Here is a 6,061-nt window from a genome sequence, read left to right as displayed (position 1 = left end):
GCAAAAAGCACTAGGCCTCTCTTAGAGGTGGTTTTATTTTGTCACCAACACAGGGCAATTTTGTCGCCAGATGTGGTATTGCAGTGTGTGCACCAGCCAAAAACTGCTGACTGAGGGAGCGTTGTGTGTTTTTCACACATCTGAGCAATATAATGATGCTGAAGTAACCTTGTAGTGCAGACCTGGCCAAAGATTCATTCTCACACACACACACACACACACACACACACACACACACACACACAGAGCTTGCAAGGAAAACCTCACCTGCTGCTCTGCTTTGCAGAATCCAAACACAAGCAAAGCTTTTCAGGCCCCAGTGGGGATGGCAGGGAGTCAGGTGTGGGCAGACAGTGTGTTTCTGTCCCAGGCAGGCACCATGGCTTAGCTGGCTAAAGCACCTGTCTTGTAAACAGGAGATCCTGGGTTCAATTCCCAGTGGTGCCTTATTGACTAACTCTCAGGCAACCTGGTATTGGCTACTGTGGGAGGACAAAACACAGAGCTCTTTGGTCCAGCCCAGTATAGTTGTTTAAATTATACTCACAGGCACTGATAACAGACTTACTGAAAGTTTGGGAGTTAAGAGCTGATAGGTCAGTGTTCCAGCCTGTCACAGATGATCCTGCTTCCTCTGGGACAGGGGCAGGTCTGGGCTCTCACACGGAATGGCTCATTGTGGCTGGCAGAACCTGTGGGCGGCTCATTTAGTTTACACCGAGGGTTGAGTCCTGCTTTGTGCACCGTGTGTGAGAATGAAAATCCTAAACCGCCCTTTGAAATAACGAATGCAGCAGGACGTGTTATTGTCCCTGCCCCAAAGCAGACAGACCAATGGAGAAATGCCATCGAGTCCAGGGTAATACTCCACTGACATTTTACCTTGTTTGCTTGCTAAACTCCCTCCCAACCTTGAGGGCTCCCAGAGCCCAGTATTGAGACTGAGCTGAGATGTCTACACTGCAAATTTACCACCCCACAGCCCTAGCCTGGGAACCTGCACTGGCACGGGACAGCGCTGGGTGTTTCATTGCAGTGTGGACATAGCCTAGCATTATGTCTACACTGCCATTAACACACCCAAGTCACTATTCTCAAACCCTGGGTCAGTTGATTCAGGCTTGTGGGGCTTGTGCTGCAGGGTTATAAAATTACAGTGTAGACACTTGGGCTTGAGCCCAGCCTCCGAGACCCCACGAGGGGTGAGGGTCTCCGAGCCTGGGCTCCAGTCTGAGCCCAGATGTCTACGCTGCAGTTTTTAGCTCCACAACCTGAGCCCCAGGAGCCCAAATCAGACCATCCAGGCCAGCAGGATTTTATCACAGTATAGATGCCCTCTCAGGATATGTCTACACTGCAATGTAAGCCCAGGGTTAGTAGAAGTCATGTCAGCAACCCCAACACATAAACATAAACCACGAGGGAAAGACCCACCCCCCAGAAAAGCTGGTTAGTGTCCTTCTCCCTATGGTTGGTAAGTCCAGCAACCAAAAGTCCTTTAACATGAGCCATCCCCTCACTGCACCCTACTCACAGCTGTTGTCCTTAGTCACTGCAAGCCCAGTGGTGCCTCTGTAGAGTTCACCTGCCATCCTGGGTGGAAAAGGGGGAAAATAAGAAGGCACCCTACTCACTATGTTGTCTAGGGACTCACTCATCCCTCCCCAGCCACCCTGTCCTAACGTTGGTCTAACACCTACATTTTAGTATTGGGACCCAAGCCCCAGCCCACTTGGCTTTGGAACCCCTGTCCCCTGCCTAGCAAGTGCTATTGAATTGAGGGTGAGTCCCTCCGTCAGGGTCTGCCAAGCCCAGTTGTGCTGCCCTCGATTCACACAACAAGGATAACAACCCTTTATTTCTCCTGCCCCTATAACATGGAGACTGGGAATCCAACACCAGCCACAAGTGATCATTTCGGCAAGCAACCCGACCTATTTCCAACATACTGTAAAATCTACATGCAGACTCCTACACGAAACCTTGCAAGAAAATCTTCCTGAGGGGGTCTGAAGCACCTGCTGCTGGAGGGAAGGAGGGGCCTGTGGGTTGGGATTGAGGAGCACTGGCAATAGGAGGGGCCTGTGGGTTGGGATTGAGGGGCACTGGGAATAGGAGGGGGCTGTGGGTTGGGACAGAGGAGAAGGGTGAAGAGGAGCAGGCTCTGGTTGGGAGTGAGGAGCAGTGAGCATAGGAGGGACTGAGGGTTGGGACTGAGGGGCACTGGGAAAAGAGGGGACATGGGTTTAGGCTGAAGAGCATCTTCATTTGGGGATCCAGCAGGCCAGGGGAAGGCAGCAGGTGATTCTAATTCCTTAGGGATATTCTGTGTGTGTGTGTGTGTGTGTGTGTGTGTGTGTGTGTGTGTGTGTGTAGGGAAGGAACATGCTCTATGCCCAGAGGCCTTTATTCCTCCAGGCTGCAAGGACAGAGGGGCTGTCAGGAAGTTGCCCCTTCAAACCCACACACAAAAAGGCCCTTCTGAAGAAAGGGAAAATCCTGCAGAGAAAAAGTAACATCAAAGAGGACTCCAGCAAGACAGTTTTAGATCTTGGTGAGTAGTTTATCACCTGATCAAGGACTTAAACCTTGGACCCTCAGATTAAAAGACTGATAATCTGCCAACTGAGCTAGCCAGGCTCACATAGGAAAAGAGCAAGTTGGTGCAGAGGAGAAACTAGTCAAGAAAACAAGAGCGGGAAACAATAGGGGAAACCTGCTGCTTTCTCTGGCCTGGTGAGGGGGCTGTGCTGATCGGGTGTCCACACTAAGCTCAGCATCAATATGGTGATCTTGGGGAAGCTTAGGGTCCCCAGGTTGCCTAAGGAGGGGTGAACTGGCCCAGGTCGGAAATGGAGCAGGTCAAAACTCCCGTGCTGATCAGTAGTGGGATCACGCCTGTGAATAGCCCCTGCAGCGTAGCCTGGGCAAGACAGTGAGACACAGTCTCTTTTTATACACCCCCCCTCCCCCGCAGAGCCTGTATGGGGGGATGGGAGCACCCATTGTGGGGATCCTGAACTGGTGGGAGGGAGGCACCATGTACCAGGGATCCCGAAACGCAGAACAGGGACAGCCACACACCAGGTATCTTGCAGCAAGAGCTGCGGTCTTGATTTACAAACTGCAAGTGATGGGGAATTTACCACCTCCCTTGCGGAGCTTGTTCCACTAGATAATTAGCCTCACGGTTAAAAAATGGTCATTTCCAGTTGGGATTTTCTGACATCGACTGCAAGCCAATGGGGTCTTGTTCAGTCTTTGTCTGGTGAATTAAAGAACCCTTCAACTCACATATCCCCCCCTCTGGTAATTTGTAAAACGTATTTAAACCAGTGATTAAATCGCCTCTTAACCTCCAGTCAATGAAATCAATTGAGCTTCTTCAGTCTCTCGCTGTAGACATTTCCCTTGTTTTTAAAGGCAAAAATCCTGATCTTTCCAATGGGAGCTGCTGCTTCAATGTTCAGTTTGGGGAGGGATTTGGCTGCGCTCAGAGATCTGCCCGCGGGTTACAATCTGCGATCCGAAGGGTCGAACGCAAACAGCGTTTAGATGACAACGTTAGTGCCATTCCTGTGTGGCCAAAGATTAGAACTGACCAGCAGAGTTTACAGCTGGAGCCTGGGACGCTCCTGAACAAACTGGGCATAAAGCCTCTCGCGTGGGATCCTCGCTGTGCAGCAGAAGGCGGAGGGAAGCTGATTGTCAAGGCTCAGGGCAGCTCCCTGCCATGCTGAGCCGGTGTCTGTGCTAAGCTCGGCATCAATCAGGTGATTCTGGGAAGTTCGGGATCCCCGGGCTCCCAAAGGAGGGTGAAGCAGGTCACCCCTGGAGCAGGTTAAAGCTGCAGGGTGACAGTGGGGTTGCTGCCCCTGTGAACAGCTGCTGTAGCACCGCCTGGGCAGGACAGGGAGAGCCAGTTATACAACCCCCCAGCCTGTATCGGGGGATGGGAGCACTCACACCCTGGGGACCCACCCACCAGAGATCTACAGGGGGGGAGAGTGGCACCCACACACCCAGGATGTTGTAGGGGGGGACAAGGGCATCCACACTCCGGGATCCTCTGCAGAGGGACAGACACCCACACATCCAGGATTCTGTATGGGGGGGGAGAGGTACCCGGACACCTGGGCGGGGGAAGGGGGCACCGAAACATCCGGGATCTTACCTGGGAGGACAGCGGCGCCTGCAGCTCGACATGAGATGGGGGCAGGGGGAGCAGGAGCATTTCCCAGTTCCAGGCTGTCCCCGTCTGGCCAAAGCACAGAGCTCACAAGCAGAGTTTAAAGCTCCAGCTGCCAGGCTGCAAAACAAACTGGGCCCCGTGGCTGGTGCCTGTGATCCCAGCGCCTGGGGAGGCTGAGGCCGGTGGATTGCTTGAGCTCAGGAGTTCTGGTTTGCAGGGGGCTGTGCCAATCGGGTGTCCCTACTATGTTCAGTATCAATATGGTGATCCTAGGGAAGCTTGGGGTCCCCAGGTTGCCTAAGGAGGGGTGAACCGGCCCGGGTCGGAAATGGAGCAGCTCAAATCTCTCGTGCTCATCAGTAGTAGGATCACACCTGTGAATAGCCCCTGCAGCGTAGCCTGGGCAAGACATGGTCTCTTTTTATGCAGAGCCTGGATGGGGGGATGGGAGCACCCACACGCTGGGGATTCTGACTTGGGGGGGAGGGATGCACCCAAGCGACATGGATCTTGAAAAGGGGAACAGAGACACCCACAGATCCGGGACGGGGGCAGGCAGGGGAAACCACAAACTGGAGCTAGCTCATGGGGTGGGGAACAGAGACACCCACCAGAGATCCTGGATGGGAGCACCCACATGATGGGGATCTTGAACTGGGAGCAGGGAAGCACCATGTACCAGAGGTTCTGAACGGGGAACAGGGACACCCACACACCAGGTGTCTTGCAGCAAGAGCTGCGGTCTTCATTTACACACGGCAGTGATGGGGATTTAACCACGTCCCTTGCGGAGCTTGTTCCACTAGATGATTAGCCTCATTCAACACTACGAGTTTATATCGAATTTAGCAGCGTTAAATCACATTAACCCTGCACCCATCCACACAATGAAGCCCTTTATATCCATATAAAGGGCTCTTAATACCGGTATCTGTACTCCTCCCCGACGAGGGGAGTAGCACTGAAATCGGTATTGCCATGTCGGATTAGGGTTAGTGTGGCCACAATTCGACGGTATTGACATCCAGGCGCTATCCCACAGTGCACCATTGTGACCGCTCTGGACAGCAATCTGAACTCGGATGCACTGACCAGGTTGACAGGAAAAGCCCCATGAACTTTTGATTTTCATTTCCTGTTTGCCCAGCGTGGAGCGCAGATCAGCACAGGTGACCATGCAGTCCCAGAATCAGAAAAGAGCTGCAGCATGGACCGTACAGGAGATACTGAAGCTGATCTCTGTATGGCGAGATGAATCTGTTCTATCAGAACTCCGTTCCAAAAGACAAAATGCCAAAACATTTGACAAAATCTCCAAGGCCATGATAGACAGAGGCCACAACAGGGACTCAATACAGTGCTAAAACTTAAGGAGCTGTGAGAAGCGTACCAGAAAGCCAAAGAATGTAATGGACGCTCATGGAGGGAGGGGCAACTGACGTCTGTAGCTATCCCACAGTTCCTCTCACTCTCCGAAAACCATTTGAATTCTTGGCTGAGTTCCCAAAGCCTGAAGGGTCAAAAACATTGTTGCGGGTGGTTCAGGGTATATGTCGTTCCCCCCACTCCGCCCACCCCCCTGTGAAAGCAAAGGGAAAAAAATCATTTCTCGCCTTTTTTCAATGTCACCGTATGTCTACTGGATGCTGCTGGCAGACGCAGTGCTGCAGCGCTACACAACACCATCCCCTTCCCTTCCGGACTGATGTTGTGGTAGGACTGATATCTGTCATTGTCGTCCCGTGAGTGCTCCTGGCTGGCCTTGGTGAGGTCAGCTGGGGGTGCCTGGGCAAAAATGGGAATGACTCCCAGGTCATTCTCTTCTTTAAGCTTTGTCTAATGGAGATTCAGTCCTGCCTGGAATATCAT

General features: G+C 52.5%; 1 non-coding gene across 1 annotated transcript; it reads left to right on the top strand.

Annotated features, from left to right (window-relative positions):
* The first annotated feature begins 373 nt into the window (after positions 1 to 373).
* TRNAT-UGU lies at positions 374 to 447 on the top strand. Its single transcript has one exon. It is a non-coding gene; the product is annotated as a tRNA-Thr (tRNA).
* The last annotated feature ends 5,614 nt before the right edge of the window (positions 448 to 6,061 follow it).

Source organism: Mauremys reevesii, linkage group 12 (genome assembly GCF_016161935.1).
Source record: "Mauremys reevesii isolate NIE-2019 linkage group 12, ASM1616193v1, whole genome shotgun sequence".
Classification (NCBI taxonomy): Eukaryota; Metazoa; Chordata; order Testudines; family Geoemydidae; genus Mauremys; species Mauremys reevesii.
The sequence above is the reverse complement of the archived record's forward strand: the minus strand, read 5'-3'. Positions and strand labels throughout refer to the sequence as shown.